At 42.4% G+C, this 21,248-nt stretch overlaps 1 long non-coding RNA gene across 7 annotated transcripts in view; it reads left to right on the top strand.

The window, feature by feature from the left end:
- LOC106991099 (uncharacterized) overlaps positions 1–21,248 on the top strand; it is a 239,365-nt gene that overhangs the window by 143,767 nt on the left and 74,350 nt on the right. For all 7 annotated transcript variants that reach the window (XR_009600443.1, XR_009600442.1, XR_009600439.1 and 4 more), the window contains one exon: positions 12,743–13,182. This is a non-coding gene — a long non-coding RNA (uncharacterized LOC106991099). The remainder of the gene's footprint in view (positions 1–12,742; positions 13,183–21,248) is intronic.

Below are 21,248 nucleotides of genomic sequence, written 5' to 3'. Positions count from 1 at the left end.
TTAGTTCAGTTCACTCAGTCGTGTCCAGCTCTTTGCGACCCCATGGACTGCAGCACACCAGGCTTCCCTATCCATCACCAACTCCCAGATCTTGCTCAAACTCAAGTCTGTTGAGTTGGTGATGCCATCCAACCACTTCATCCTCTGTCGTCCTCTTCTCCCACCTTCAGTCTTTCCCAGCGTCAGGTCTTTTCCAATAAGTCAGTTCTTTGCATCAGCTGGCCAGAGTATTGGAGTTTCAGCTTCAGCAGCAGTCCTTCCAATGAACATTCAGGACTGATTGCCTTTAGGATGGACTGGTTTGATCTCCTTGCAGTCCAAGGGGCTCAAGAGTCTTCTCCAACACCACAGTTCAAAAGCATCAAATTTTTGGCACTCAGCTTTCTTTGTAGTCCAGCTCTCACATCCATACTAAGATCATGGCATCCAATCGCATCACTTCATGGCAAATAGATGGGGAAACAATGGAAATAGTGACAGACTATTTCTTTGGACTTTAAAATCACTGCAGAGGGTGACTGCAGCCATGAAATTAAAAGACGTTTGCTCCTTGGAAGAAAAGCTAAGACCAACCGAGACAGCATATTAAAAAACAGACGTTACTTTGCCAACAAAGGTCTGTCTTGTCAAAGCTGTGGTTTTTCTAGTAGCTGTGTATAGATGTGATCTCTCGTCAAGATCTCTCATCTTATTGGCCATTGGTATACCTTCCTGTTCGAAGGATCTGTTCTAACTCTTAGCCATTTTTGTTTTTCTTTTGCCCATTTTAAAGTTGAATTTTTTATATATTATTGATAGGTAGAAGTTTTTTTTCCTATGTTATACTCCTAAAAAAATTCTTTTGTCAGAAACTTGTAATGCAGATAGAGTCTCCCAGTCTGTATTTTACCTTTTATTTTCTTATAAATGTCTTTTGATGAGCAGAAGGTTTTAATTTTGAAGTAAATTAATCAAATTTCCCCATATATTATCAGTACTTTTTGTTTCCTAAGTAATCTGCCTCTCCAAGACTGTAAAGATATCCTTCTGTGTTTTCTTTTAGAAGCCTTATAGTTTTCGCTTTTATCCTTTGGGCTATGATCCATCTCAGATTAATTTTTGTTTATCAGGTAAAGCAGAGGTTAGGCGCGTTCTTTTGAGTATGTTTCCCAGTTGTTCCAACATGGTTTGTTCTCAGGACTTCCTTTTCCTCATTGACTTGCTTTGGCACCTTTACTGAAAATTGGTTATCCGTGTAAGTGTGGGTCTGTTTCAAAGGAGCCCTGAAGAATGTTTGTGCAGACGCCATATGACATGCACTTAAGTCTGGGAAATAACAGTTCACACTGGTCAGACTTAATAAGCCTCAAGTGACTGGCAGTCTTGAACTTACATGTCACGGGACATTTGCATCCAAGGTCACTGACAGAAACTCTGTGGAGCCATTTTGGGGGCCGTTCCTTGCTTGTTTTATAGAACGAACCTTGCTGAGGTTTCTAGAAGTTGCAGCACTCCCACACTGAAGATCAGGTCCTCATCTCTACAGAAGTACACCATCAAATCTGTGCAATCCACCCTAAGCCTGCGGGCAACTTCAAAGAGAATGAAATATTTGAACTTCAGTTTTCTTATTTGAAAACCAGGAGATGCATTGATTCAAAATGACTGATTTGGGACTCAGTATAATTAAGTATGGGGTCAGACAAAATAATAACTACTCTTAAGAAGAAAATTCTTTGTAAAGAAACTTGTGAAAAAAATTGTTTTGCTGGCTTGTGCTTATTGTATGCAAAAATAGATCTGCTGACTTTTAAAGTCTTCTTTGTGAATAGAATCTCTACTTGGAAAGGTTTTCGTAAACAGTTTCACTTAGCGTTTTTTATCTGAATATAAATATGAGAATCTTTGATTTGAAAACTGAGGGATGGATAGAGTAGGAAACAGCACCGCAATATTACTCTGTTAGAGGGAGAGAATGAGTGCTGATTATCTCTTTTTAACACCCTAAATTTGTAGAGTTTTAGAATTCGTGTTATCATAGTATGGCAGCCCAGGTCAGTGGTTGAGCACAGGTCTCTGACGCTAGACAGCCGGGGTTGAGACACCGGCTCTGCTGGTCCCCACGGGCAAAGGAGTCAGCCCCTCTGTGCTTCTCCCTAAAGCTGGCAGAGTGAGAATGCCTGCCTCACGTTCAGAGAACTCGGGAGACTTGGCGCTGTGCCCGAGTCAGAGTGAGCGCCATGGAACTATTGGCTGGAGGTATTTAATATTCCCTTAGTTTCATGATACAGTCACTTGAGGAAAGGAAATCTTTTCTAAAAGAAGAAACTGAAAAAGCAAAAGTATATCACTGTCCTACGGTTCAGACATCTCACTATTCATAGCAAACTCCCCAGTTGATTGAACTGATCAGATTTTACTGTTAATTTACCTTCTCTCCGAAAAGGATGCTGAAAAAAAGGTTTTGTTTTGTTTTTCTTTTGAGCTCTTTGGGAGGTGTATGCCTTGGAAATACAAGAGATACTTGATACTAATTGCTAGAATGACTTTTGTCACTGCAAAAGGACTTTACAAGGAAAGGTACTCTGTGAGCTTGCATCTTCCTCTCCTGCCACTTTGCTCTGAGCTTAAGCGGAACACAACAGTCGTTCACTTGAAATACCTCCCCTAGCCTGTGTTTGGACTTGTACAGTTGTGCTCAGCTCCTGGCCCCTGTTTTTGCTTTCTCAAGCAATTTCCCGGCCAGAGCAGGAACTAGAGCTGTGTCTGGGAGAAGCCACTGTGGCAGGACTGTCTTCCCACCTGTGCTCCCCAGCACGACTCTGGAAGGAGGGGCATGCTGGACCCTCACTGTGATCCAGATGCCCATTTAGCAGCATGGACTAGGCCCGAAAGCACAAGCCCACTCTGGCCAAACACACAGGTTGTCAGTGCACTATTAATAGGGTTGAAATAACGATGTTTTGGTTACACATACAAACCCAGTTTGATTGTAGACTGAAGTGTGAGCTTTCCACATGTAACCAGGAAGGCCGTCATACCCTGTGGAAGCATCTGTCTTCATGACACCCTGTGTGGTTGAGGCCTAAGGAGACTGATGGAATTACAGCTGACTTACCCGACCTGACTGTCCTGAAGTGGACTTCTCATGAGGTCTGCTCTGCGTCATCAGGTTTTTTGTTTATGTTCCCAGTGTTGTTTGGTAACTACCACAGCGGCATGGTGCGGTGGCATGTGGCTGTCATGATCTGGCGCCTGGGAGGTCACCTTCCACTGACCGCGGCTGCCCCCTGCCGTCCCGGCCAATCTCGTCTCCTGGCAGCTCTTTCTTCTGGGGCTTGTTCTTACTGCTCAATCTCTGTAGCTGCCACCCTCCTACGCACAGAGAAAATAGACACCAGAAGGTGAGCACGCTCAGGCTGCAGCCCCGATCAGCATGCTGCATCTACACCTGGCTTGTTTTCCTTGCCTCCTGCCCTCGTGGAGGAGGAGCCCGCCCATGTCCAGGCTCTGACCCTGTCCCCTCTCACTTCCTCAGAGACTTTTCTCTCTCTCTGACCTTCACCTGCCATCCTCCACTGACTTTCTCCCATGAACACATAAACCCACTCAAGGTTGACCAACCGAAAACCAAACACAAAACCCAGCGGCCTTCAGGATCGCCTTCCCTTTGGGTTACTTCTCCACTCACGTCTCCTGCCAGGGCCCAACTTCTTGGAAGAGCAGGGTGAATTCGCTGCCTCCATTTCCTCAGCCCTGCCCCTTCTGCAGGGCTTCCCTGGTAGCTCAGCTGGTAAAGAATCCGCCTGCAATGCAGGAGACCCCGGATCGATTCCTGGGTTGGGAAGATCCGCTGGAGAAGGGATAGGCTACCCACTCCAGTATTCTTGGGCTTCCCTTGTGGCTCAGCTGGTAGAGAATCTGTCTGCAATGCAGGCCTCCTCCTCAGGCTCCTACAGTCTGGCTTTTGCACCTGTGACCAAGCTGGTCTCGCACTGGCCAGAGTGATAGCTGTCTTCCTATCTTCTGTTGCTGCATTCGCCAGATAAATTTAGATTTGTATCTGCCGTGACCTGTTTGATGTCCTTGCCTCGCTGGCCTGACCTGCCCCTCTGGCTTTTTCTCTTCCTTGCCTCCCTTTGCAGGTTCTTTCTATTTATCTCTAAGCTCCATGCTTTGTATCCAAAGCATGGATACAGCTGGACCTTCCTACTCAATATCTTGCTAGCACCTCATAGCCAGTGGATTCCGGACTGATCCCAGTCACCCAAACCTGAAACCTGTGCCTTATTGACCCTTCTCTCACCTCATCTTCCAGATCCACAAAGAAACCAAATCTGATCAAAAATTTGCATCTTGACCGTTCTCAAACCCACCTACTCTGTCTGCAGTGTGTCCTTCTTGGTTACCATCATCTCTGACCTAAACTGTTGTCTTTAGCATCCCTCTCCGTGCTGCTGATACTCTTCCGCAGTCCATTCTCCCAACTGCATTCAGAGAGATGCTTCTGGAAAACAACCCCATCATGTCACTTCGCTCTCAACTCTCACCTGTTACTATGGTATCCTGTACCCAACTTGATCAGGGTCCTGTAGAGGATGTGTTCTCACTCTCTGTGTAAACAAGTCATCAAACACTGAAACTCATGGCAATGGGGGGAGGGGGTTGCAAAAGAGACTCATTTCCCCCTCAGCGCAGCAGAACTTGATGAGAATCCTGCCTGCCCAAACATCCCTCACCTCTGCCCCCCAAGGTTCCTGATCATCACTACATATTCCTGCCACTCCTCCAACCCCCTCCCCACTCACCTGCTCATGGCCCCCAGTTCCAGCTGCTCCCACCTGTAATGGGGAGCATGACTCTGCTTACCCACGCCCGCCCCCCGCCCCACCCCACTGCTGCTTATTCTGAGAGCTCTGCTCTCTACCAGGTGTTGTGATCCTTAAGTGTCATCCTGTCTTACATTAGTCTGGGTTCCCCTCAGAGCACATTCTGAACATAGGTACAGTCTGGTCTGATTCTACTATGGAAGAGCTGGGTGACCTCTCAGTACCTCAGTTTTCTCATCTTTCAAATCTGACTTTGTAAGATTATAGTAAGATTAAATTAATTTGTGCCTGGAGAATGTGTTTAAAACTCAATCTGACTCATAGTAGTAGCCAGTCAATCTTGTGGCAATAATACTAATGACTACTGGAGTGAAAGTCGCTCAGTTGTGTCCGACTCTTTGCGACCCCATGGACTAAACAGTCCATGAAATTCTCCAGGCCAGAATACTGGAGTGGGTAGCCTTTCCCTGCTCCAGGGGATCTTCCCAACCCAGGGATTGAATCCAGGTCTCCTGCATTGCAGGCAGATTCTTTACCAGCTGACCCTCAAGGGAAGCCCACTAATTACTACTACTATTACTAAAAGTGTCACTTCATACAGGTTTCCATTCTCGAGCTACCTTGATCAGATTGGAGCCCCCACTGATGTGTGCCAGTAGCATCCCATCCTTTTAAATTGTAACGGGATGATGGCATCCAGCTCACCATTCAGTGCTTAGCGCAGTGCCTGGTATATAGTATAAGGTACGTACTATGCATGTGTGGGTATGTGCTAAGTCACTACCCACTCCAGTATTCTGGCCTGGAGAATTCCATGGACTGTTTAGTCTATGGGGTCGCAAAGAGTCAGACACAACTGAGCGACTCCATGGACTGTAGTCTACCAAGCTCCTCTGTCCATGGGGTTCTCCAGGCAAGAATACTGGAGTGGGTTGCCATGCCCTCCTCCAGGGGGTCTTCCCGACCCAGGGGTCAAACCCTCATCACCACGCCTCCTGCGCTAAAAGCAGATCCTTTACCAAGGAGCCCCCAGGGAATCCCATGTACTGTGTATTCAATACATATTTTTTGAATGGAATTAATCAAATAACTTGTAAAAAGAATATTCCAGATATGCTTTATTTCTTACCTGTAGTAAGCTGACTGTAAAATATGAACCATGCTAATTGAAAAATAGAACGTGACAAACAAAGCGTAGCTATGCTCCAGGGACTTGTCTTTAAATCCAGCATCACTGAGTGAGCCTGGACAAGCTGACAAGCTCTGCTGCTGTCTGTGTCCCTGGAGCAGCTCTACTTGACAGCCTTTGTCCAGCTCCAGAATTCTTTGAGTCTCGTTAATGGGGCACAGAAAGGATAGAGTATGTTTTAGGAGACTCAGGGTTTCCCTCATAGTTATGTTTTTTTCCTGTTAGCTGATGGGAAAGTGTCATCTTGTTTCTTGGGCTTGCAGGTTCTTTCCTAGTTGTGGGGAATTTTTCAAGCTAGCTATAATGAAAGGGTCTCAAAGAACCACAGAGAGGTGTGGTATGTTCTTTTCAAGTTAGACATAATGTCCCTTCTTATTTTTACTTTTGATTTTCTGTTACTGAGCTAACTTCTATAACTCTATTTTAAAAATCTAATATCAGAAATAAGATCTAAAAAAAAAGAAAATCTATTTTATTTTGATGCTTGCACCCTTGACATCCTTTAAACTGAGTTTCCTACCAAATCAAAAGCATGCATCAGAATTATGAATACTAACTTTAATGCATTCTTTCTTTATTCTGTTCTCTCTTTTTTCCTTTAATGGTATATATATATATGTGTGTGTGTGTGTATATATATATATACACACACATTATTAAACTGTGGTAAGATGCATATGATGTAAAATGTATCTTAATTATTTTCTTTTTTTGGCTACACCACATGGCATGTGGGATCTTAATTCCCCAACCAGGGATCGAGCCCACATCCCGTACATTGGAAGCCCAGAATCTCAGCCACTGGACCACCAGGGAAGTCCCAACCATTTTTAAGTGTACAGTTCAGCGGCATTAAGTACATTTATGTCACTGAACAGCCATCACCATCACTCATCTCCGGAACTCTTTCATCTTGCTAAACTGAAACCGCATTCCCATTAAACACTAACTCACCATTCTCCCTTTCTCCTCAGTCCCTGGCAAGCACAGTTCTTTCTGTCTCTGTGAATTTGACTCTTCCAGGAACCTCATATAAGTGGATTCACACCGTATCTTTTAGTGACTGGCTTATTTCACTTAGTATGCTATCCTCAAGATTCAACCATGTTGTACCATGTATCAGAGTTTCCTTTCTTTTTAAGGGTGAGTAACATTCTGTTATGTGACTAGACCACAATTTTGTTTATCCATCCATTGGATACTTGGGTTGCATCATCCCTTTTGGCTGTTGTGAATAATGCTGCTGTGAACATAGGTATACACACAATTCTTTGGGACCCTTCTTTTCATTGTTTTGGGTCTAATGATTCCCTGAATCTTCTCTCTTAATGCTTCGGTTGTTGACGTGAACTCTTGCCTTCCCCTTTGGGCCATTTTCCACCCCTCGTCCGTCAATCTTCTTTGCCATTTTGCTAATAATGAACATCCTACTGTCAAGAGTCTCATGCTTCAGTGTGGCCCTCGCAGAGCTGCTGCTTTGTGGAGAAAACAGCTTGAAAACTGGGAAGTATTATTTGTTCCCACCTCCCAGACACCCTCCTGATACTCCCTGAAGACATACCAGTGGTTTCTACAATTTAAAAAAGGACAGCTTAATGATAGAGCAGCTTTTTATGGCTGTTGACAGTCAGCATTAATAGTAGCATATTCTTGATGTGTCTGTCCTATAATTGTGATATTGATGTCTATTTTTCCTCATGAAAGTGATATGTGACAATCATAGAAAACTTACATAGGAAAAATATTACACGCAATAAGTAGCGCTATTAAAAAGCAACCACTATTAACATCTTGATGTATATTTTTCTGGTCTTTTTAATGTGAATTTTTATCTATTTAAGATCATATTGTTTTGCACTTTCCTTGCACTTAATAATAAAATGTAAGCATTTTCTTGTTAGGTGTTTGTAAAGCTTTCATGCTGCTGCTGCTGCTGCTGCTGCTAAGTCGCTTCAGTCGTGTCCGACTGTGCGACCCCATAGACGGCAGCCCACCAGGCTCCCCCGTCCCTGGGATTCATATGACAGAGATATTTATAGAATGTTCATTAAGTTAAATAACATTTTTCTAATTATAAAAATAACATTTCTTTTGGAAATGTCAGATATCTCAATATTATAAAGAAGTAATGAAAAAATTTTAAGTTCTCTGCCCACCCTTTCTTAAGTTTAACTATATTCTTTTCCAGTCTCTTTTTGCCTAGCAACATTTATATCATATTTATATATAATTTTATATCCAGCATTTTTACCTAACATTATATTTTGTGATCTCCAGTGTCATTAAGTATTCTCCAAAACCATTATTTAAACATAGGAAAAAAAAATATGAGTTTGCTGTAATTTTTTTATTCACATGCTTTTCTCCAGTTTTGGTTGTTAGGTTGTTTCCGGTTTTATGTTATTGTAAGTTACTGTATGTATGTCCTTGTACAGTTATCTTCCTGTGTATCTGTGACTGCTTCTTCAGGAGGTATTTATAGATTATGTTATCAGTCAATGCAGTTTGAGGGCTTATAAAAAGATATTGCTGATTTCCTGAAATGATTGTCTTACCTCACTTCACCAGCTTTGTTCTTTCTGTTGTCCATTTTTGTGAATCTGATTGATGAAAAGACTCCTGGTGTTTCCTAGTGAAATTCAACACTCTCTTGCATTAATTGACTTTTTATATTTGGGTTGAATTGTCTGTTAATATCTTTTATCGTTTACATTAAAATGATATAAACCATATTATCCTATTGCAAGTATTTTTTTATTTATCTTTCAGTTTTGTCTGATGCTTTTGGAGCTACAAATTTTACTGTTTCAACATCGTCAGGTTGAGTTGATTACCTTGCCGTTTGTTGCTTTTTCCATTGCTTTGGTGAAGCTAAGACTTCTTTTCCTATCTCAAATTCAGAAATATTTTCTTCTAATTCTTTCTTTTCCTCCCTTTTTACATTTAGCTTCTTAATCTCCACAGTATTGATTCTGATGAAGATTATAAAGTGAGAGCTAATTGTATTTTTTTCTAGAATATTATCTTGTCCTCATGTTTGTCCAAAATCCCAGTAACATTGTGATGTAAACCAAAATAAGGGCTTTTTCTTACTTCAGAGTCTTGATTTTTCCTCTCAGAAAAGTGAGGAGGCTGTGTTATACCCGTGCAAGGGGAGGAGCCAGGAAGAGGGTCTGGTTCCCTCTCAGAAGCTTAGCTTCTCAGCTCAGAACTTGCCTTGTCTCCTCCCAGCTCAAAAGGTATGATGCTCCGCACTGGCTGGTGGGGGACTGAGACAGCAGAGGTAGTAAGGGTCAGGGGCCCACCAGTGAGGGACGAAGTAGCCAGAGCGAGCCTCTCGAAGTCTTAAGGCTGCGGTTTTCCTCAACTAAGATAAGCTGGCAGGGCTCTGCTCACTGGAGGCTTACTTGAGCCTCAGGGTGTAGCTGTGACGCTGCAGGTGGTAAAGAAGAGCCCTAACCTGCGGAAGTCAGAAATCTTGAGTCCAGGTTCAGCTGTTAGCCAACTATCTGTGTAACATGGGAAAGTCTCTTACCTTCTCCACTTGGCTTAGTTATAGAATAAAGCTGAGATTTATTCTCAATAAATTATGATCTCGGCAAGATGCAGAGGTGAGTTGTGCCATGACTCTGTTGGGGGTACATTTCTTGGCAACTTGTTTATCTTTTCTTATTAATCTAGTCAACCAGTGTGATAACCATGTTTAGTAGGAATATCACAATGTCATGTAATACCCCTGACTGTTCTTGGTCTACTTCAAGCTTCCGTTCTGAGAGTCCTCTGTTTTCCCTAATAATTTCTTCTCCAGCTACCTCTTGTGTTTAAGAATTTTGAAAGATGAGCTAGTAACCAGGGAAATACTCAGAACCGCCGTTTTTCACTGACCGTGCCCTGCCACTTGCCTGTGGTATAATTTTTTTTTAAGCTGATATAAAGATATGAAAAGCATTTTGAAAAATGTGAAGCATTAAGTTGATAAAAATAATAGTTATGAGATACAAATACCTCCTCAACCAGGTTAATTGTTTTTATTGATATTAATAACAGAAATTGCATTAAGAAACAAAAGAATCACTGGCCACACCTTTTGAATTTCAAGTATGTTTATGGTAACAGACTCATTTTAGACAACTAGCACCAAGACTGTGGTCAAGTGGTTTTTATATGAGAAAGTCATCTATCAGCCAATCCATTATACTTAAGTGTTTTAACATTTATCTCCCACTTTTTGATTTCCAGGGTGAGTTAATACCTCAGATGAAAATTTTTATGGTGTTGACATTTTCCTCTTGAGAATGTATTTGCTGTAATAAAATACAGTGACCTCTTGAAATCAATAAAACCTGTGTGAAAACCAGAACAGTTTTTTCTTTGTGCAAATAAAGTACAAGTACATAACTGCAAATGTTTGTTTCATTACAATTATGTCTTGCCCCATCTTCAAATAACATGAAAAATCACCTTGAAAATAAAACTTGAATGGATATGATCTTCGTAGAAACAGTTTCTTTATTAATTAAACTTTTGTTTCACATAGTGCGTTGCTTTGATCTTGTAATATTTTTTTAAATGTCCTGAGGGCTTATTTTCAAGGCTTCCAAATTGATTTTTATTTCTTAAAAGCTGTAACATATTCAGAGCTCGATGAATCCCAAAGACAGTATTTTTAAACTCCTGTTAAGTTTATTTTTCTTAGTGTGCTAGTCTACTACATAATTTTCTTTGCTCTGTGGGTCACATGATTCCTCCCGTCCATAACACACGCACTTAAAATTTTCACTTCCTGATTGAGCCATCAAGATTATGTAAAATGTAAATCAGTCTGAATACCTGTGAGCAGAAATTTTAAGGGAAAAAAATGCTGTTTCATTTTTGTTTCATTTTTAATGCCTAAAATATTGGAGTGAGTGTTTGCCTATTTGTATTAGGAAAGTAAAGACTGTTAGGTTTTTTTTTTTTTGTCCCTTCCCTTTCAGATTGCATCAGACTTTGCTTTCATTATAAAAATAAAGTACCAAGTAGATAGACCGAAGGAGTGGTGTAGTTGCAGGACTGAAATCAAAATGGTTCCGATTACTGAGAGAGCTGTTCATGTACTTACTACTCCTTTCATGATCTGCATGGAGAGAGCAGCATCTCTCAAAAGGTAATGATTTGATAGTTCACAGTTGTAAATAGCCATTTAGCCTTTTTGCTGCCTGATATAAATGAAAGTAATTTCTGGCAGACTAGATGACGCTTGTTTTATCACGAATCTTAAAATCCCTCACATTTTCTCAAAGCAATTTTGAAGTTGTCATAGTAACGGCATGATATTTGGAGGGTCTTTTTAGTAGTTCTCTAGAGTTAATTAATTTTATTAACCCTGGACGTCTTTGCTTTTAATCCTTCTCTGATAAACAAGGGCCGTAATTGCTCAGATATGTATTTCGTGTTCTTTATTTCTTGGTGACTATAGTTCGAGGACTTGATGTTTTGTAAGTTGTTGTAGGGAAGGAAAGAGAATATTATCAGTTGATTTCAGATAGCTGAAACCTGGGTTTTTAATTTCTTTCTAAAATTGCACCACTGTTGTAGTACCTGAACTTAGTTCTCTTTAAAGAGATAGGTCATGGCAGATGTTCACTCAGATTTTACTGTAACTTACACAGTTGAATTGTGTCACAACTATCCTCACTTTTCCCTTTTTAAAAATTCTGCTAGATCAAGAACAAGAAATGAGGAACACAGAAGGGAAATATCAGACTTGCAGGAGAAAATTATTTCTTTAAAAATGCAGCACTCAGAAACACTTCCAAAATCAGGTTCCACAAAAAGAAAAAGAAATGGATAAATCTGACTTTACCAGTAAAGTTAAAAACGCAGCAGTGCTCTTTGAAACTCTGAAGTATGCTAAACTAAATTATCCTCTAGGAAAGTTTGTGGGAATTTTTTATTGGGAGAAAGTAGGTCAGGATCTTCTATTAGAAAAAGCTCTGTGGCAGGAGTTCTTGCCAATATGGCGATTGGTGAGGAACGAAGCCCTTCTCTCGGGCAGGGAGACAGTCAGAAGAGAGAGTTGTCTGTACCAAGTGTGGGTGCCTCTGCAGGGATTTTAAAAAGTGCCTGATGTTCGGTGCTTTTTGTTTTGTTGTATCAGTGATCAGAAAGATGTGACAGTTACCAGAGGTATCACGTGAGTTCTGGGGGCTTAATGCTAACGCCAGGATCCCTACTGTTGTGAGGAGTGATTGTTCAACCAGGGGCAGTTCAAGACAGTTGGGGTAGCAACGTGTGCAGCCAGCCCCAGGAAAGGTGCTAATACGCGTCCAGTGATGTCAGGAGTTACGAGACAGCGGTTTCAAAACACTGCCGTAAACAAGGTCAAAGTGTCCCGTTTTGCTGGAAGAAAGGTTGTTTTTATGAGCTGGACAGTACATGGGTGAAGTAATTTTTCAAAACAAACATCAAATTTATATATTCGGCTTTCCTTCCTAATTTCTGGATTTTAAAAAATTAACCAGATGAGATTTAGTAAGGGGTACATTTTTTTTTAAGCATAATTATATACTTTTTTTTTTCCTGTTGTCTTCTGTTTGTTTTTAAGTGATTCATATAGTTTCCACAGAGGAAATGAAAATACTTCTGATCTAGGATTCTTAAATGTCCTTTTTGAGAGCAAGCTCTGACCCAGTGCACAACAAATGCCAGTCACCATCCCCAGTAAAACGATCCTTCTAATTCTGTACCTTTTGCTCTTATTTAGACCGGCATCTAAGTACAAGAAAGTTAATGGCGCAGAATACTGCTGAGTGCATGGTTCTCGTCTTAATGCATTTTCCAACCTTGAACCTGAGAATGCCAGAGGCTGGAGTCCCTGGACGCTCGTCTGAGCGGTTATCTGCTGGTGGCCTGGTTCCTGAGCTAACAAGTGGGTGTCCCAGGCGTGCGTGTGGTAACAGCAGCAGCAGTGCCACGTGGCGCCCAGAGGTCACCTCAATCTGGCCTGGAGATTGCCGGTCCTCCGTGAAGCTTCTGAGATGAACCGTGAACTTGGGGCATCCCGAGGCAGCGCAGGCATTCTGGAGTTCCCCCAGCAAACCTGGATGAACGCGTAAACACAGCTTGTAAAGTGAAAGCAGGGGCCTTGAGGAAAGGAATTACCCTCATCTCCTTCCCGACCTGCTTACTGCGCTGGAAAACAAAGTAAGTTTTGTTTGTTTCTTTGTTAGTCAGTCTCTCCTACATGTTTTTTCTTGCTAACATTATTAAGGACACTCAATATCTGGCAAACACCAAGTTGCTTTTTTTTTTTTTCTTTCCCCTTCATTGGGAAGTAGGAGATGAAGTTTGTTGAATAGCTAATTGCTTCTTTTATCTTTTCTATCTCTCTTCCTGCATCTAGCCCTCTGGCGTGTTACAGATAGTGAGAGACTGAACTTTATCATCAATGAGAAAACAAAAGAGTTCTCTTTTTTTTTTCCCTCTTTTTAAATGGTTCAAGAACTTTGCCATTAATTAAATGACAGTGACACAGACAAGGCTGTTTTATGTGGTGCGGCCAGGAGCTCATCTAACGACGCCAGTGTGCTGCCCTTCCTTCCAGCGGGAAGCAGGGAGGTGCATGTATGAGACAGGTGTGAGGACAGGGGGTCTGCATGTGGGTGCTGCAGACACCAGGTGGAAATGGCTCTGGGATGAGAGGCTGTCATTTTAAAACCTGTTAGGAGATGGAAAGGACCTGAGGAATAACAAGTAATTAATAATGTTGAGAGAGAGAAAAAAAAAAACAGCAACAGGTTTAATATTAAAATGGGATAAAGACCTAACTGAACTTATCCATCATGTTAGAAAGTTTCATGCCTTATAGAGTTATAGCAAATACGTGTAATATCTTAAAAAAAAAATAATTAAGAGGCTTCATCACCCACACGGAAGATCCTGTGACATCAGCTTAATTCCGACTCTTGGCCCTCGTCTTCCACTTTTGTTTACTTGGTTTTCGGAGCTGCTCCTGTCTCCAGAGATGATACATGGCTTGATACATTTTTAATACAAAGTTCTGTGCTTTTGCAGATGCACAGTAAATAGAAACGTGGAGTGAGTAGTCTGTGATTTGTGATTAAAATTATCCTTCCTCATAAAATGGACTGCTTTTACCGAAGAATTTTCTCCACTTTTCTCAACTGAAAACAGTGACACTTGGAAGGCAGAAGGGGGTGGCATGACAGTGGTGTGGTGTTGGGAAGCAGAAATCAGGGTCTTAACTCCTGAATCGAGTGTGGAATACTGTGTGAATTTAAACAAGCGCTGCTGTGCCTTAAGGGTTCCCGTTTCATGTCAGAAGGGTGATGGTGGGACTTCAGGTGCCTGTATTTCATATGAAACACTCCAGGCCCCCTGTATGAATGTGTATGAATTATTAATTCAGCAGTCATCTTTAAGCACCTTCTTTCTATAGAGTGTTGTGCTCAGACCTGTAGTTTTTCACAATGAAATTTACGGAAATTCAGTTTGTAAATCAAAGATTGAGAACAGTTTGAAACAAGGGCAAATGAGCGGAGCATTACCATCGAAACGGTTTGTTAAAGATGGTGCCAAGTGAGCAGGGCTGTCCCCTTCTGAGCTGCTCCTCCTAATTAAAGGGGAAGGTGGCTGCCATCTGTCTTCTTTCATTCAAGGCAGTAGGGGGCCTGGGGTGGAAGGAAGCAACCCCCCTCTTATTTTTCCCCCACTCTTCTTTATAGGCAGCTTTCTCCCTAGGCAGTGACCCAGAAGGTCATTGATGGTCTGTCTGTCTCAGAATGAATAGTAACATAAGTATGCAAGGCACTTGCAGAAAAAAAAAAAAAGTTTATAACATGCATTTATCCGTTTAGAATTCTGCTTGAATTATGTCTGAGAGTATTGTAATCCCTGTGTTGATGTCTTTGCCCTTCTTGTTACTAAGGGCACTACTGGCAGAAAAAATGGGGAGTTTTGCTTTTATTGATTTTGTTTTTTCGTGAAAAATTTTTTACACTCCACTAGGCATAATCAGAAGATGGCAGCATGTAGCTACCCAGTTAGGATGTACAGGAATATTATTCTTACCAAAACCAAAGATATGTATATGCATACACACCAGATAATTAACATTATATATCATATATATATGTATATATATATATATATAACTTCAAGGGAAATTGTGGACAAAGATGTTAATGGGTCTCCAAGATACTGAGTGGTCTGCTGGTCTACTGCAGCAGCTTTTTTGGACCAGTCATTGAAATAAGTCACATCGGTTATCCTTCAGTTAAGCAAGGAGCCTTATAAACCTTCCCTCATGAGAATGGGTTATTAGAGCATTTAGTTGTAGTTTGGGGCCATAGCTTTAACTGCTTTTGAGACATTGAGTACATAAAAAGTGATTGAGCTTGCTTGCCTCAGTTTTCATCTCTTTAAATGGAAGAAATGTGTGCTGCTTTTAAAAGTGTTTTAGAGAGTATGGAATAATGCTTTGAGTCTTTGATCCAAACTTCATTATAACTGAAAAATTCTAAAATCTGGGTTATTTTTGTTTTCAGTTTTTATATTCTTAAGCCAAGTGTCAACAATTATCTAAAAAGATTTGGTCCTTAATACACTCTATTAAGCCCCCACCCCCAAGTAGTAGATATGGACTTCCCAGAATATGCTGGTTTCTAGAACTCTTTGTGATGTGGAAATATATTTCTTTTACCCTTAACAACATGTTTGGAAAGCCCAGATGTGAGAGTCATTGTCTGTTAATTTTATTTTGAGTTGTTTTTTTTTTTTTTTTCCTTTCAAACTCCTCATCAACTTGTAATGAGCTTTCTTGGAAACTAAGATGTGCTTTATGTTGTTGGATCTTGGGAAGAGCAGTGTGTAGATTCTGGAAACACTAACATCGGTTAGTACGATTGGATGACACCTGAAGAGTAACTCAGTTCCAAATCACTGAAGGGTACACAGTGCTGAACTGGCAGGGATTTTTTTTTTTTTTTTTTGCCTTTTTCATGTAATTTGGCCGTTGAACTAGATCCTTCCTTAACTTCTCTTTTTAAAGTTGTGATTTATACTAATTGGTTTTTACCCCTCAGTACTTATTTCAGGGGAACTAAATGAATGAATTAAATGAAGCATATGTATAAGGTGTGACTGTAAAGTAGTGTAGTTAATGTTTTAGCTCACAGAAATGTTTTAGCGAATGGATGCTGCCTCCTTCAAGTGCTGTGTTAGCTGGGAAGACTTTAAATTTCTAGAGCGATGCCATCTTTGGCAAGGACACGTTTAGAAGTTTTTGTTTTCAATTGCCTTAAGAGCCTCCCATCTTTTTTTATTATCCACAGTGGTGGGAATTCTCTGGCCTTGGAGAGTAGGAGGGTAGGAAGGAGCCAGTAGTTAGGTCTGATGAAAAAGTTTACGATCCAATAACTGATTTGAGTCATTGATTTATGTAAACATTTACTGAGCCACCAACCACATGCCAGCAGTCAGCACTGCAGATTCAAAAATGGGCATGTCTGGGGCCTGGCCCTCCAGGACATGTTAGTGGGATAAATGACATATATAAGAGGTAACACTACATTACTGATAAGTACTATAAGAGACATACCCATGGTATGTGGTTTTGCCAGAGCCAGGTGGGGAGGCATGGGGGAGAGGGGGGAGTTAAAATTTGATGGAAAAATGGGAATTGTTGTGTACATGATTTATAAAGTGGCTTACATAATAGAATTTTGAAAAGGAAGGCCCTGAAAATTGTCTTCTACTTTAAATATGAGGAAACTGAAATTTACTTCTGAAAGTTTTAAATTTTCAGCTGGTTGAAACCCTGAAGAGAAAAAGGGTTCGTTGTGTATTAGGCATTTGAAAAAACAAAAACAAAAAGAAGTTGTGGCGGTGTAAAAGACAAGGTCTAAAAAAGATTTTGGACTTTGTTAGAATAACTCCATGTTCCCCAGAGGAGACTTTTGAAGAATGATTCTTAATATGTTAAAATCGAGTACTTTTGACATACTAAATATATCAAAGCATTACATACTATATTGATTGCTGAGTGTAGCTGTCTAGCATGTGGGAGAGAGTGAACTTGAAGCTTGCCTACATCCTAAGTATATGATGGGAGAGATAAACCTTCCTGTGTTTTTTTCCGGAGACAGAATTTCTGTCCCACAGCCAATAGCTGATCTCCCCGAGGAAAAGTTAATTTCAAGAGTTATTTGTGGAGTGTTGCTGTATGCCAGGCACTCACCTAGGAGCCCAGCAGAAGCTTAGCTGACTGTGGCCCCTGGGGTGCTTTGCGTCCTCAGTAGGACTCTGTGGGTGTGCACACTCAGCTGCTGCAACTTCCTGGGGGCCTTTCCTGAGCATGACGGCATGGGCCCTGCCACGATGCTGCCCGTGGAGAGCTTGGAGCTGAGGTTCCACGCACAGATAAACATAGAGGAGAGAGATGACATGTATAAAAGGAGGGGGATAAATCAAACACCGCACGTTTGTAGAAAAGATGTTCTCAGGCTGGGCAATCAAGAAATGCATCATGGATTGAGGAGGCTTTGGCCAGACAGTGAAAGAAAAGTGGTGTTGGATTTGAGAACTGGGGTCTGGGGGGGTGGTCTGAGTCCAAGGACACGCGAGTAGAGGCTTAGATAGGGATGGGAAGAACCGTTGCACCGAGTGGGTAGTGACTCACGTGTTGTTGCCAGGCAACAACAGTGTGTGTGTTGGTGACTAACGGGAAGAGAAGGCAGCAAAGGTCTGTTGAGGCCAGACCCAGGAGGGCAGAGAGGGCTTATGACTAAACAATTTAGACTGAACACTCAAGTCACAGGAGCAGATGAATTTCGGTCAGGGGAGTGATCATAGGATCTTCTAGTATCAGTGTGTGGGGTGGCCCGGGCACTGAGAAAACCAGAGTCGGGAAGGCCCAGCAGAGCTCCAGGAGGCAGGAGCAGGGGGCTGAGTGAGGGGGCCCGGCTGGAATGGGTCTGGAGGAGAAGAAGCAGCTGCAGGGAGGAGAATGGAAGCAGAATTACTCCCGGTGTTTTTTTTTAACTCAGGTGCCATTTGTTATTTCCATGTCATCTGCCGAGCCCTTCACATACATTATCTCCTTCAATATAATCCTATGAGGCTAGTATTTGTGTCCATATTTCCCAGATGAGAAAACTAAGGCTAAGAGATAGGTTTGTCTGAAGTTGTGCGGCCAGTGGGATGTAGAAGAGCACACGCCAAGCACCCCTGATTCCTCGCCTGTGTTCTTTCTGCTCTACTAGGTTTTGAAGAGAGTAGGTGTGAGAGAGGAGACGATTCCCGTCCACTTTGTACTCAGTCAGGTGTCCATCAGGCCGCTGGAGACCTGGAGGAGCTAAATCTCAGGGACAGAGTGTAGGAGGGTTGAAGACGAGGCTCTAAGAATCAACTGCACGTTCGTTTACTCGGCACAGACTTGTGGAGTGTCTTTATGGACCAGCACTGCGTGGCCACAAGAGGACAGCGCTAAATGAGAGAGCCATATATTACTCCACAGAACAGGCTCCTGAGGGAGACTCCATACTGTGGGGTGACTGTCAGGTAGGGGGAATACAGGTTGGCTGCAGAACACCCATCTGAAGGATCTCACCAAGACGGGGGCTCAGGAAAGTCTCTTAAGGAAGAGGTATACTTAGCATGACACTCGCGTGCTAAGTCCCAAGATAAAAACTGAGGAAAACGCGTAATCTGGGCAGGGGAGCTAGGATATACCAAGACCCCTGCGGCAAGAGAAACATGATACATCTGAAGAATTAGAAATAATGTGGGGCCGAAATGGAGAAAACAGGAGATGAGGCCAGCGAGGCGGGCAGCGGCTAGATGTAGGAACGGCCCAGAAGCTCTGCTCAGGGATCTGGTCATCTCGTTAAGGACATAGGAAAATGTTCATGGATTGTAAGCGCTGGCACACTGCAACTAGACTCATGTTTCAGAGGGACAGTTCTGCCTGCTGAATAGATTTAAGGGAAGCAAGTACTGGAAGCAGGAAAACCGGCAAGGAGCTCACTGGGGAGAGGACTCTGGATGAGAAGCACTGGTGATCTGGAAAGAGAAGAGAGACTCTGGTTGATGTTTGCGGATGGCGGACGTATGGAACTTGGGGGTCTGTTGGATGTGGGAGATGAGGGAGAGAGAGGAATAGAAGTCAACGTGGAAGTTTCTAACTGGACCACTGGGTTGTTGCTGGTACTTCCTAGGTGACATGGTGGAAGGATCAGATGTGGGGTTTAAGATTGTTAGGTTTGGTTATCCTAAATATTTAATAAAAGGAGCTGAAGGCAAGGGGGTTTGGTTAGAGGGATGTCAGAATGTCCTAGTTCAGAAGTGAAGCAGTTCAGGTGACAGGAAGAGGACAAGGTGTTTGGAGTGGGTGGGCCAAGAGGAGGGCTGACTAGGAAGAGGTTAAGGAGCTGACAGACCTGGCCTCCCTGGTGGCACAGACAGTAAAGAGTCCGCCTGCAAGGCGGGAGACCTGGGTTTGATCCCTGGGTTAGGAAGATCCGCTGGAGAAGGGAAAGGCTACCCACTCCAGTATTATTCCCTGGAGAATTCCGTGGGCAGAGGAGCCTGGTGACTATAGTCCATGTGACTACAGTCACAGAGTTGGATATGACTAACACACACAGAGACCTCGATAAGTTTTCATATGAAAGTTGAAACCACACAGGTTGCCAGCAAGACTTGGAGCAGAGAGGGTCAGGGTGTCGGTTGGTCACTACCTGTTGAGTATACCTGGAGGTTGGGCACTGAGGTGTGTGCATTGAAAATGTGATTTCCCCAGTCTGTGTGCATCACGTCAAGACAGAGAAGAGGAGAGAATGAATGGGACCTAGGGCTCACCTCTGAGAGGAGTTAGGGATGGGAAGAGACCCCGGAGGAGCTTTCAAAGGGGAAAACAGGGAATCTCAGAGTCTTGGAAGGCAAGTGGAGGTCGGTGCAGGAGAGAGGAAGTGTTGAGCAATGCCCGGCTAACAGGGCTAAGAGACGAGGACTGTGAAGGGACCCTGGGATTGCTGAGCGCGGAGTCCTGAGTTCCTTAAAGGGAGAGGTTCATGGAGTGATGAGGAGTGAGTGGGAATCAGTGGCTGTGGGTAGCAAGCATCACCTACACTTGCAAGAGAGATTATAGCATCTACTAATGAGTCTTACTGTTCTGTATTTTTTTGAACAATCTTTTAGTAATTCCCAGCTGTGTGTCCTTGGTCAAATTGTTTACCCTTTCTGTGATTCATTTGTAAAAGGAGAACCTGCCTCATGGGGATGTTGTGATAATTAAATGAGTTGTAAAGCAGTACTTGGCACATAGTAAATGCCATGTAAGTGATTGCTTAATAAAAAGCAGAGTAGGAAGCATGCGTATCAGCCATCACATGTCTTAGGTACTTTTTCCTGAGTGTTCACAATACTTCTTTGTGTAAGTGGCAGCTCCCTGATTCTACAAACAAAACAGAGGCCTGGAAAGTTCTAAGAAACTTATTCCAGGTGATGCTGCTAATGAATGGTGGAATTGGGACACAGAGTTCCTTCAGCTTGACTTGAAGTTGATAGTCCGCCCACTGGACCATGCTCTGCCCTTTGGGCTGTTGCATAAAGACTCGGAACCTTCCATGGCCCAAATCTGAGGAGCAGTTTTACATGAAGTGTGCTCAGTGCACTCTGCCTACCAACCCCTGCCCTGTTCGTCGTCTACCCCGCCCCACTCAGTTGTCTTATCTGTCTGGCCTTTGTAGGTACTGAGTTTGCAGTCTTTGTTCTAAAGGTTTGTCCTTCCTGTGGACTGGAGTGCATTCATCTGAGTCTTCTGTTAAGTTCGCATGCCATCTTCCATATCCGCTTTGAAGGTTTTCTTCAGACTTAAGAGTTCAGCTCTTGAGTAAAATGGGCACCTCATCTGAATTCTTGCATTTAATCTGATTTCAGAAAGAGAAGTTGTTGCCCATTCCTAGAGGCTTTTCCTGAAGCAAAGAACTATCTATCCATCTAGTCTGAAATGATAGTGTGATGGTTGATCTTATGCGTCAACTTGGCTAGTACCCAGGTATTTGGTGAAACAACCAGTCTAGAAGGTATAAACATACTTATGAAGGTATTTTTATCTGAGATTACCATTTAAAGAGATATGGAATAAAGCAAGTTATCCTCCATAAGGTATGTGGGCCTCATCCAATTCGTTCACGGCCTTAAGAGAAAAAGATTGTTGTCCCCCATGGAAGAAGGAATTCTGCCTCCAG

This window comes from Ovis aries, chromosome 4, assembly GCF_016772045.2.
Source record: "Ovis aries strain OAR_USU_Benz2616 breed Rambouillet chromosome 4, ARS-UI_Ramb_v3.0, whole genome shotgun sequence".
NCBI classification, from domain to species: domain Eukaryota; kingdom Metazoa; phylum Chordata; class Mammalia; order Artiodactyla; family Bovidae; genus Ovis; species Ovis aries.
This window is presented reverse-complemented; position numbering and strand designations above follow the sequence as displayed.